At 39.4% G+C, this 12,568-nt stretch overlaps 1 protein-coding gene across 21 annotated transcripts in view; it reads left to right on the forward strand.

The window, feature by feature from the left end:
* Nucleotides 1-12,568, forward strand: part of LOC113579187 (receptor tyrosine-protein kinase erbB-4) — a 165,432-nt gene that overhangs the window by 89,853 nt on the left and 63,011 nt on the right. The gene's annotated exons all lie outside the window — the stretch shown is intronic.

The raw sequence follows: 12,568 nt of genomic DNA on the forward strand, positions 1-12,568 counted from the left end.
GCTGTTGTTGGGCCCCTGAGCAAGACTGCACAAGTTGTGTTCTGTCATAACTGTAAGTTGCTAAATTGCCATGATTATTGATATTCTTTACACAATGTTCTCTAATCTTCTTTGTTGTGAAATCAGTTCTAATAAACATGTTGTCTCATTGGGCTTATGCCTATATACTGCTGACAAATCCCAAGTCAGCCTCTTTAAAATTTGTTTTGAAACACTAATAATATGTGCAATTTTAATTTATTATTACATTAAAAAAAAAAAAAGATTCCCAGTGAACAGTTCATTTTAGAGCAAGTGATCCACTCCTCTGAGAGCCACACAGTATTACAAGAAAGTACTCCTTCAAACCAGACTGAAGTAATAACTTCTTGGCTTCCAAAAATTCAGTCAGAGCAGGTATTATTAAGTGTGAAAAGAATAAAATTGGTTTCTATGGCTACACATGCCAAGCAAAGGATTCATTGGCCAGCTCCTGATGCTCTAAAACTACATTACAGTAATACTGGGGAAGGGAGATCATCCTGAAAATCCACTGTGGGTTAGAAGTTTGCGAGTGAAGGCAGAATAAATCTCTTGTTCCGCTAATGAAAGATTAGAAGTATGTGCTGTATAATCCGAGCCCGGCCCCCTTATCATTATTTACTGCACATCATCAGGGACAGCAGTGGCCGTCAGGATATTTAGGAATATTGCAACAGAACAGAGGTTAGGATTTAGTGGTGTTGTAGTTCTCGAGTCAGGTCTCGGTATCAATCCAGCCTCTGTCTCTCATTTACACTCAGTCTGGTCTCAGGTTCGGGTTTAGGAGGTAATATTTTCCCTAGAAAAGGAACACTTTTTTTCTATCAATATTGAATATCAACAATCTATTGAAACAGAATAAAACAGTTATTTATCTGCTTAAATACAAAATTGCACTCAGATAACAAAAAAAAAACAGAAAACAAGTCACTGTTATTGTCATTCAGTATCTATGCATTTTATTTTGAGTCATATAACGTTTTCAAACATTGTACATTTTGCACCTGTTCCAGAACTCTTCTATACCTAAAATTGAACAGCACACTCTAATCAGCACATTATTATTATTATTATTATTATTATTATTATTGCTACATATTTTGGGGGATAGAGTTTGGTAAATTTTGCAAGCATTAGCTATCATTATTATGTTTTATGATAAGGCTTTAAGCTTTGTGAAACAATGTGTGTCTTCCAGTAAGAGTACACTGGCACAAACGTCTGCTGCGTCTTGTCACTTTTGTTTATTTTATTCTTATTTTTATTGCTAAGTAGGTTGTTTTTGAATATTCATTTGCTTGCTGGGGAATTTGACTCTCACAAAAATTGGTCTATGACTTTTTTGCAGCTCAGATGTTTGTTCACTGCTAGTTTAGGATCTAATTTTTTCTGTTGTAAAGATGTCTTAAATGGTTAGGTACTGGCTATATATATATATATATGTGTGTGTGTGTGTGTGTGTGTGTGTGTGTGTGTGTGTGTGTGTGTGTGTGTGTGTGTGTGTGTGTGTGTGTAATAAAATCACACAGGCTCCACTCACACAGGTTTAGACTACAACACTATTTAAATTATCAACAATTAACCACCAGTGTATCCATGTCTTGCATTTACAAGTATAATGACTTGAAACTACAGGTCATGGTATGGCCATGGCACCAGTATTGTATTGCTAAATTCTGTTTGCAGCTTTAAAGATAAAAAAAAGTCAACCGAGGCCAACTGATGCAATGCGTTGTTTTCTTAATGATGAGGGAGGTTTCAGGGCCGAAGCATGTGTTTGAGATAATGAGCCTCTGCAGTTCAGGTTCAGAAAGTGAGAGTCCTCTCTAGTGCCAGGATTTGATAATTAGATCAAGCCAGCAGCAGGAATTAGACCCATTGGGTGATGTGAAACTTTATGCACTTGACCCTCCTCTGTTTGCCACACTATTTTGCTTAATTTTTTATTAAAACTTAAAGTACAGTCATGTTTGTTAACATATTACAACACGCTTTGCAGGAGGGTAGTGACTGCTTGATGGCACACACACACACACACACACACACACACACACACACAAATAAATGCACTTGAGAGGTGTGTGATTCTGATTGTGATTCTATTTCTTAACAGTGGAGTATGTGTGCAGGTACACCTGAAGTTTAACTCTTTTTTTTTTTTTTTGGTACACTGTTGGACCGGGCCAATTAATATCTAAGCACAAGAAAAAGAAAATAGAAGTTCCGTTTAAACAAAGCAAATGAGAATAAACCTCCCCATCCTTATATGTCTGTGATTGTCAAAACAATTAAACAATAAAAGTTTATAATTTGTCCCAGAGCTAAGTATATAGCAGAATTGAATGAATATCATGGCCAGGTTATACCTTCACCAACCACGGACTGTTTTACAGTCACAGACGAACCCTAACCCCATTATCACTGCTCAGCATCTGACCCTGGAACCACTACCAACTTGATGTTAATTGGATGGCAGATATGAATATGAAATTTTCCTGGCGGTGGATTTCTTTCAACTTGGAAATAACAGTGACTGAACACAGCTTTTTAAAAATTTTATTTACCTTTTTTTATCCTGATAATGCAGCTTGCATGAGCTCGATCGCAGGTAAACAGATAAGAGATCAGAGCCGTATCTGCGTAATGCCACATTCAAGAGGCACGAGGGACAATGGTAGCTGATCTCGGACAGAAACACGCCAGCCGAGAGCCCAGCGAGCTTCCTGCGAGGGGTGCCTGATGCGACTCGTCTGCTTCCATCCAGCTACCTTTGATGCGAGGGGACTGCTTTCGGCATTGCATTTGTTTGTTTTGGTGGTCAGAATCAAGGAGGCACTTCAAAACCATTTCCCCTGAACGTGCTGCTTCCATTAAGGATACGGAAGCTGAAAGAAGGAAAAAAAGTGCACGCCACGTGTTGACCATCTAATGGACTTTGCTTCTAATTATACGACCTAATGTCTGAAAGCCGGGGGAGTGGGGGTGGGGGGTGAAAAGGAGCACTCCCGGGATGCACCTAGGTGTGCTTACAAAAGCCAAATTGCTTGCCTGGCTAGGCAGGCGGGCGGCAAGGTTCAACACAAACCCGCTTGTTTTCCGTCTCGTCTAATCGACTGGCTGTGTGCATTAATGGATGAAAGCCCTCCCTCACTCTCACTTTCCCCCCGCCAGCCAGATGCAGCACCTCCTTCTTTGATGGGGGCCACTGGGGCTTACACCCCATACCGTTCGCCTGCTTTCCGAAGGTGTGCGCCATCGATGGGTTCCACGAGAGTGGAAGACGACAGAGATCGCACCGTCAGTCATGGACATTGAATTTGATGGTTGCATTTTCTCTTGTGGAGTGCTCCTAAACCTGAACCCTATTGAGTGCTCCCTGATGCAGGATGCATGTGGTGCATGTGATGCAGTTCTCGTGAGCAGCCGTATCCATGGCAAACCACGGCATGCCAGGAAAAGAGAGTAAAGGTAATTAGGCAAATGCTGATGTGTAATATGAGGTACTGGAAAAAAAGCCACTGGAATCATATTTCAAGCTTAATTCCAATTCAAAGCACTGACACGAAGGACAGCAGCAAACTCTGTGCCTCCACCCTGTAGATCAGCTTCACAGGGTCTCAGCTTGCAGCTAAGTAACACAATGACTTGTAGATCTGTCAAAGCAGTCAACCGGTGACCCCATCTTGCCAAAGCAAACGCGACCTCCGCTGTGATGTCCGCTGGCCCCCAGTGACCGTTCTTAACAGCTCAGCCATACTGCTCTAGTGTCAGCCTCTACAGGATCCCTAATAAATTGCAAGCTTGGAGCACACTTATCTTCGGCCCCACAATGCTTCTCAGAACACGTAGCATGGAGCTGCTAGCCCGTGTGCATACTGATCAGATCATCAAGTCTTCAAGCCTCATCAGAATAACCAAAATCTGTTGATGTCAAGAACCGCAATACATAGAATTTGCTCACATCATTCCTACTCCTATCCTATCCCTCTTCATCATCTTTTCCACTTGCTTTATTTTTTAATCAGGTATGTAGGAAACTGACATATTATCCATTTGTTTGTAAGATAATAGGAATAACATTAATTTGTCAGTGACTTTTGTAGTGGGTATGCATGATTAGTCAGGGGTCTCATTGGTCATGCAAACTGAATGGAGTGGGAAAACAAGTCAAGCAGAAGAGATGTTTGTTTGTTTACCTCATCTTTGTTTTTGTCTCTTTATCAGTGTTTATTGGCTATTTAGAGCTGGGCCAAGCTGCCAAGTCTCGAATGAGACTGCCGGCCCATCTGGTGACGGCATGCACTAGTACGCGCTCTTAATGAGTGAGGCCAAGTGCATACTGGCCATGTGCAGAGGCCTCGCGGAGAGTCCATCCTCTCCATCTCACATGATCCCTTTGAACTGGAGCCATGACAGCAGCATATGCAACACAGAAGCATAATGCTGCATTATTGTGGATGGAGTCTTGATGGGTGTTGGACGGCCTCTACTGGCGAAGTTCTAAAGCCCAGAGTGTCATTGCCGACATGCCGACGTGTCAGTTCGGACATGTCAGTGTCAGTGGCTCCTGGACTGGCTGGGCGCTGCTTTGTTATCATATGATTTGGAGTGAGGTTGCAGGCAATTTTTTTTCCCAGAACATGTGATCAACACCTCAAATAAAGCAGCATCCAAGAACCCAGATAATATAGGTCTATGCACCTGAAATGTGAAATGTATCTTCCTGCTTTTCTGAAAAGGCCATCCTTGCTTGCCTCTTGATAAAAGGGCGAATGACGGCTGAGTCACAAATCTCTAGAGTAGTACCCTTCCATCCTGGTTCACTTTCATCTGCCCTTCCCAAGATACATAAGATACATATGAAAGCATCTTTGGCTCTTTTTCAAATATTTCTGAAGCAGATGAGTAGAGACTGAGAAGAAAAGAAAAGAAAAGAAAAGAAAAGAAAAGAAAAGAAAAGAAAAGAAAAACAGCTCACTTGTAAGCATCACTGTTTTCAATTGTATGTCCTGTATTTTTAACAGTATCTTATTTGATACAGCCAATAATAATCAGTTTAGAAGTGTAATACAAAGTAACTCAAGATCGGTTGCCTCAGTGTTTGAGGATTTCACAAATACACACATATACACACAAACTGTGTTTGTATCTGCATCACAGCACAGAGATGCAAATTGTGGGTTAGCATGGCTTGAATAGGAACACCTTTAAACATTTGTGCATGTGTAGAACTGTTCATTAAGTCAGTGTTGATTACATATACAGTGGTGGAACATTTATGACCTTTAGCTGACACTTTTATCCAAAGCAACTTACAAATATGACTGAGTATAATTTGAGCAATTAAGGGTTAAGGGCCTTGCTTAGGGAGCCAACAGGGGCAACTTGCTGGAGGTGGGGCTAGAACTGGCAACCTTCTGATTACTAGTCAAGTACCATAAACACTGAGTTACCACTGCAGGATTATGAGGAACAAGCAGAGGGATATATATGACTTAACAAACATTTATATGAAGTTTATATTTATATTAAACTACATTTTACTGTCTGCAATAGTCTCCTTCTTGGACTACAACACAGCACAAGATTTTCGCACAACTGTCATCCTAATAAATTGCATGGAAAAAAATAGTGTGTAATGGCCTTGACTCCTTTAAGCCTCAGGACCCTCACCTTTCACAGGTTGTTGATATCTTCATGTGAGAGTGTTTGACACTTGCAAGATTTGTTTGTATTTGTATTTCCTCTTCTGCAAGCAACATGCATGTTCAGGTATATTTAACAAATGCTGACTTACTTTATAACCTTTTTGATCAGTTGGCATTTAGGCATTTTAAGTTTATTCATTCATTCTTTTTTTCTTTTTTTTTTTCTTTTCTTTTTTTTTTCTGGAAGACAAAATGTTCCCATTTACTTCAGGACACTGCTTCAGTTATCAAGAAAAGCCAGTAAGTTGAGTCCAAAGCCAGCCATGTGCATCCAAGCCATAAAACTTGTCCATGCTTCACAGATGAGGGTGTGTGCTGTGGATCATTTGAAACCTTATCTTTGAAACTTTCCATCAGGGCCAAAGTGTGAGAAGAACCCAAATCAAAAAAATATCAAATGATGTGCTCATGCTTCCTATTACACCCAAAATGATATGGAAATGTATATTTTGGCATTTAAATTATTATGAACTTTAAAGGTTCATAAATAACCTTTTTTTTTGTAAACAATGTCTGTAATTAACTTTAAATAAGATGCACATCTTCAGCTGTATAAAGCTTATGACTTTTGTGAGATGATTTATGGCTCGGGCTAAATCTGACCTGCAAACCCAAAATATGGTAATATAAAGATAATTTGAGAGAGTAATGGTTATTAGAAGCAATGGATATTTGACATGGCCTCTGGCTAGCTATTCAACCTGTGAGACTTTTTTGAAACAATGAGGTAGACACACACACACACACACACACATACACACAAAACTCCCTGTGTCTGTGTGTGTGTGTGTGTGTGTGTGTGTGTGTGTGTGTGTGTGTGTGTGTGTGTGTGTGTGTGTGTGTGTGTGTGTGTGTGCATGTAGAGAACACACTGCCAGGTCCATTTTGCAGCCACAATCCACCAACAACCAATCAGAGCCAAGCGCCCCTCTCGTAGTGTGCTTGGAGTTTCCATGCCAGCTGGCCTCGGCAAGCACTGTCTGTAGGCAATATCATATGGCCTCATTTTGCTGCTGAAGAGACTAGAGAACAGCATATTTTACTGGGTTTTTTTATGTTTGTTTGTTTGTTTTGCTTTGTTTTGAGTTTTTTTTTTCTATTTGGCAGCCTGATTTACTGTTTAATCTGGTTAGTGTTGCTTAATGTTTGTTTTCTTTGTTGTTTTTTGTATTGCTTTTTGTTGTTGTTTTGTTGTTTAGGATTAAGCCTAGGCCAGGGCAAAAAAAGTGTTGCAGCTAAACTAAAAAATAGGTGTGGCTAATGTTGACACTAATGCAAATCTCTGGTGTGTTGAAGAAAAGTAAAACTGAGAAAACCACTCCATCAATAATGAATGCAGCACTATCAGTATTAAGCAGAATGTTTAAAACCTACACCAGTGCATGGCTTCAGAGGTGGCCTCACTTGTTTTCAACATGTTCATTTTTCGAAACAAACCCCCACACCAACAATTTTCCAAAAAAGGTCTGTGGTGAAAGCAAGGGGAGGGGAAATGCCAGCATATCTCTAGGCATTTGAAGTTCAGATGAAAAACGTGAATGCTCAAAACATCCCACTAGCGATTGCAGAGGTAACACCTACAGCCTACTCAATAATAAACTCATGCTGCGCATACTCATTATCTTCACCCGTAACCCCGCCTGATGAATTCGTTTTCTTAAGACATCATGCCATTGGGGTGAATTATAAGTCCTTTGATTATATTTCTGTTGAATCATTAAGCCCTGGAAATGGCATGAATATTGAATCATATCTCAGCTCCCAAAGTTTCCCATCTTACGGTCAATAGCGAAGGGGAGTTGAGATGGAAGGGGCCTTATGGATAATAATTGGCTGAGCTAAGTCCGAGTCTTTCAGAAGACTGTTCGTTAAAGCTGAATCTAATGAAAACAAAGGCCCTGAGAGGACATTAGTAGGCAAGTGAAGAGAGAGAGAGACAGGGAAAGAAAGATGGGGAACGAGAGAGAGAGAGAAAGAGAGAAAAGGGGATGAAAGCCAAAAGAATAAAATAGTCTGAAAGAGAGAAAGAAAGAGAAAGAGTCAGATACAGGGAAAGAAAGGGGGGAGATAGACAAAGAGAGAACATGGTTTCACTGTTATCAGTGTTCCTTATGCACTTTTTTACTATTTGTGTATTTTCTGCTTGTTTTGATTGTAAAGCAGCACTGTGCATGGGAAAGACAATATAAATAAAAGAGATGATGATGATGATGATGATGATGATGATGATGATGATGATGATGATGATGATGGTGTGATGATGAGAGACCAGGGCGCAGTCTGGGATCGTTGTTCGTTTCCCAGCAGGCATTACTTCTGCAGTGACCTGTTTCACCTGCAGCCAAAAACTGCCATTGGTGCTTTGGCCCTGGGCCTTTGATTGATGTGGCGGAGAATACCAAGATTTGTCTCCATTAGAGGTCAAGTATCTCTGAAAGTCCTTTTAACAGCTTTTAATGGATCTTGATTGGCCCCTAAGGATTTTTTTTTTCCTTTATTTTTTCAAGTGCATGTAGCTAAAAGTCTCAAAGGGAGAGAAATTAGCTGTGTTTTTATTATTTTATTAATTTGAAACAAATCTCACATGTGAAGCACAACTGAAGTTTAATCCATTTGAAGTAAATGCTTTGTTTTTCTACCCCCACCATATTTGTTTGTTATTTTGTTATTATAGGACTTGATATACGTAATTTATTTTACACCATTGTTGTAATTTGGGAGACGTGTTTCTGCCAGGCTTCAGTCATACAGGGACTTGGGTAGGATACAGTATTTCTCAGAGCATCAAATCTGTTATGACAGGTCTTAATTGCGTATTCAAAGAAGCTGTCAACCTGTCTTCCCGAAGGGTTGTGTGCATTACTGATTTGACATTTTTGGGGGGTCTCACTGGATGATGAACTGACTTGAGTCCATAATGCAAGTATGAGAGCGAGTCTGCTCTTCAAGCCAAGCATGGGAGCCTCTGTAATCTGGAAGACAGTCTGCACTCTACTGTAGCTGTACATAGAGGAATAACTCTTTCTACAGAACTTACACAGTAGTGGAGATCACAATGTCTCCCAAGTACAGATGTATTCTTAATTGCGCATCCCTTGGTGAATTCCTTTGGACCAGTGATTATATTAATGCAGGACTAAAAAAAGACACTAGCTAGGTTTAAACTGGCCCCAGGTCTGACAGCATGGCAGTCAGACCCATCAGGATAACAGCAATCACATTCCCATTCCAACATGTTCCCAGGAAATATTGCTGACTTTGGTGCGGTGAGATATTTCAGGTCTGTAAGGTACCTTGGCACTTTGGCTGGGGTTCTGAAAGCAGAGTTCAGTTTTAACCAGCTAACTCAGAAATGTCCTGGAGGCACACTCCGGATTTTTTTATGAAGAGAGAACTTGTCAAGTGTATATATTTCAAAGTTTGAAAGTTTTTTTTAACCTGCTTGATAATTTTTGATTATAGATGCTCAGGTTTTTTTTTTTGTTGTTGTTGTTGTTTTTTTTGTTTTGTTTTGTTTTGTTTTGTGTGTGTGTGTGTGTGTGTGTGTGCGTGTGTGTGTGTGCCTGCATGACAGCAAGTGTGAGTTAGCATCTCGAATGAAGACAAAATTATTTGGATAAAAAGCAATGGCAGAAAAGTAGAATTTAGCCTCCTTTGATTTGAAATGATCACTTAATTCCCAGTTACATTTGACACCCATTAAATGGTCAGGCCTGTTTAAAAGCAGGCAGCAAGGTGGACAAATAACAGACTCTCATGCATTTGTGGTTCTGATGAACATTTTCATTCGCCACCTTTATCAGATTTCCAGCTCCCAGTTCAGCCCGATTGCATTTGGTGTCACCTCTAAAAAAGAAAAAGAAAAAGAAAAAAACTTTCGTGTGATAGTGAAAAGAAAATGAACAATTACTCAATGGCTTAGAGGAGGAGAAAACCTCACAGACACAGGCTGGCTATTGCGAGGATTCACTCTCTAATCTCGCTTGACCTAAATTCAGTCGAATCCATTGTATTTATATGACTTTTTTATTATTTTCATACAATCACATATCTCAGTTTTCTACTAATTATTACAAGCATGACCCAAGTAACCCTAAGTGACAAATGTATAGCTATACTGTACATAAATATACCACTGCATAATTACCAATTGGGGTTTTGCTCAGTTCATGGACATGGTAAATCAAGAGTGAACTTGCGTCATCACTATTTTTAAGTCCTGTAAGGTCCGATATAGTGTCAATTTTTTTTTTCCCCAGGCAAATCTCTGTTCTTAAAATGGCACTACCTGAGTGGCCCTGGAGGAAGAGTCTTTGATGCACCAAGGAGCCCTTCACTATCTTCTTCATCCTCTAACAGATTCTCTCCATTATGAGGAATCCCATAATCCTTCAGCGGGTGGCATTTTTCATCCTGACTCATTGGGAAACAATAGGATTTGGGATGGGTGAAATGCAATCAGAGGCCTGAAACCTAATTACCATTTAGGGCACTGAGGAAAGAGGGGGTTCTACCTCTGCACACCACAATTATACTAACACCCCCATTTGTCATGCTAAACTGTCTCCTCCCGGCTGACTCTGAAAACTCCTGGAGAGACACTGAGGGTTTTCTTTTTGAAGTCCAGGCAGTAACATTTCTTGCAGTAAATGCCAGTAATGGGTGTCAGTGCCACCAAGTGCCAGTCTTGCTGGTCCTGGTGTAGAATTAAAAATGAACCAAAATTAATGATTTTTTGTAAACTTAATAGTTTAAATCTAATAACAATAATGATATGTATTCTTCTTCTTTTAATTATTATTATTATTATTATTTTTATTATTATTAGCCTTAGCATTAGTAACCTTTAATTTGTGCTTTACTCTCTTATTGGTAAATACTGATTGGATTTTCGCAGCTTTTCTTGTTGGTTGAGCTGATTAAATTGTGTTTACAGTTGGAGTTGGATGGTTAGTGTTACGAGTGCATATAAAAAGGTCCCAATTTTCTCCACTGGATAGGGGCTCCATTATGAGCATTTGCCCTTCAAACGACTCCATAATGCAGTTTTACTCCAGTGCTCTGGCTGGCGTGAGCCCTTTCTCCCCTCTCTGTGCTTTTAATTTTGCTTGAAAGACAACCCCATCTTTCATTCTTACTTCCTTCTAATGTGCTCAGTGGTCTCATTCAAATTACTGTTATTGGGTGAAGATTTATGGGATTTGTAGTTTACTCTTTTGTCTTTCTCCTGTTCTTTTGGCAAGATGACTTGTACTTCATGAATGAGGAATTCATGAATGAAATAATCATGCACTGGACTTGGAGCTACATTGCGCATGTCAAACATTTTGTAGACTATCTGGTGACATTCATCACACCTTGCTCACTTTTGACCTTCTGACCCCTTTGCCCTCTGCTAAGGGAATGTTAAATTATCTCTCTCTCTCTCTCTCTCTCTCTCTCTCTCTCTCTCTCTCTCCACCTCTCCGCTCTCTCGAGCCAGGGTCCACCGAGACTATACTTTTATCTTTCTCCGCTGAGCTCCCCATATCTCGCAGCGGTGCTTTTGTGAGGGATTATACGAAGTTCAACAGACACTCTTGTACTTCATAGATCACTTCCACCCATGTATATTCATGTGTGTCCAGACACAGGTCACTCTTGAAAAAAGACTTATGTTTTTTTATATATATCAGAGTTTTACCTGGTAAAAAAGCTACCTCTCTAGTTTTTTTTTTCTTCTTCCATTCAACTTCAGTATTGTTAGCCTCACTATGACATTGCAAAGGTTGTTAAAAGAGAATTAAAATTCCATAACTAAAATTAAAAAACACATATACCTTAGTTCTAATGTCCCAGGTCTATCGCTCGTGGGTTGCACTTGTTATACAGGACATATGATTTACAAATGACATTTTGGTGAAATACACATACCCATTCTGCACAGGAAAACATTAGACCAAATGTGTAAAACCTACTGTCAAATTTATTGTGATGTTAACAACAAATTGCACCATGGTAACACTTTTCCTCTTTCATAAATGTGAGTTGCTGGCATATTTGTGCGATACATGGTGCTACGTGTTTTGACCTCCTTTACAGACATAATTCATAAAAGAACATCATTCAGCAAAAAAAAAGAAAAAAAAACTGAATCTGTCCAGAGGTAAATGTCCTGGACAGTAGTTGATAAGGTCTGAAAGATCTTTTGTAACAGAGTTTGGTCATACGTGCAAATGATCAAATGATCACTTAGATAATTGACAAATTTATTGTAATAGGCACATTTTTGGACTGTTTGGATTAAGCATGGTGGGGAACTTTGTAACTGCAGTACACAAATAGCAAAGTGGTTTCCTTGAAAGGTACCTCAGAATGCTGCAAGCTTTTGCCATATGAAATGCAAATTTAAGTGTTACAGAGGAAGAAATAATAATAATAGTATGTTTAATTTATACCGTGCCTTTCTCAAGCTCAAACTATAAACAAATATAGATTGAGGAGAGTTATAACTGTCCTGCCATGATTTAGAAGAAGCACTGATGTCATCAACTTGTGGAACCAGGCAGCTCCCGCCTTGGTGAAAGTTACAGAAAGTTACATTTTTGTGTAACTTGCAGTTTTTAGCATACTGCTGGTCTAAAGACTGCACTTAGTCAATCAACTGTCTTTAGTGTTTTGATAGGTTTTCAACTAGAGCTCAGGTGAATTTAGTACATTGGTAAGTTGATACTTGTATGCTAATTATTGCTACAGTAACCTTATGAATAGGAATTACTGTGTCACATATTTTGTGCATGTTACTGTCATGTTTTATGCATCTCACCTAAATATAGATTTATTTGAGAATGAAATAAAAA

This window comes from Electrophorus electricus, chromosome 18 (assembly GCF_041902795.1).
Source record: "Electrophorus electricus isolate QZ-2024a chromosome 18, ASM4190279v1, whole genome shotgun sequence".
In the NCBI taxonomy this organism is placed as follows: domain Eukaryota; kingdom Metazoa; phylum Chordata; class Actinopteri; order Gymnotiformes; family Gymnotidae; genus Electrophorus; species Electrophorus electricus.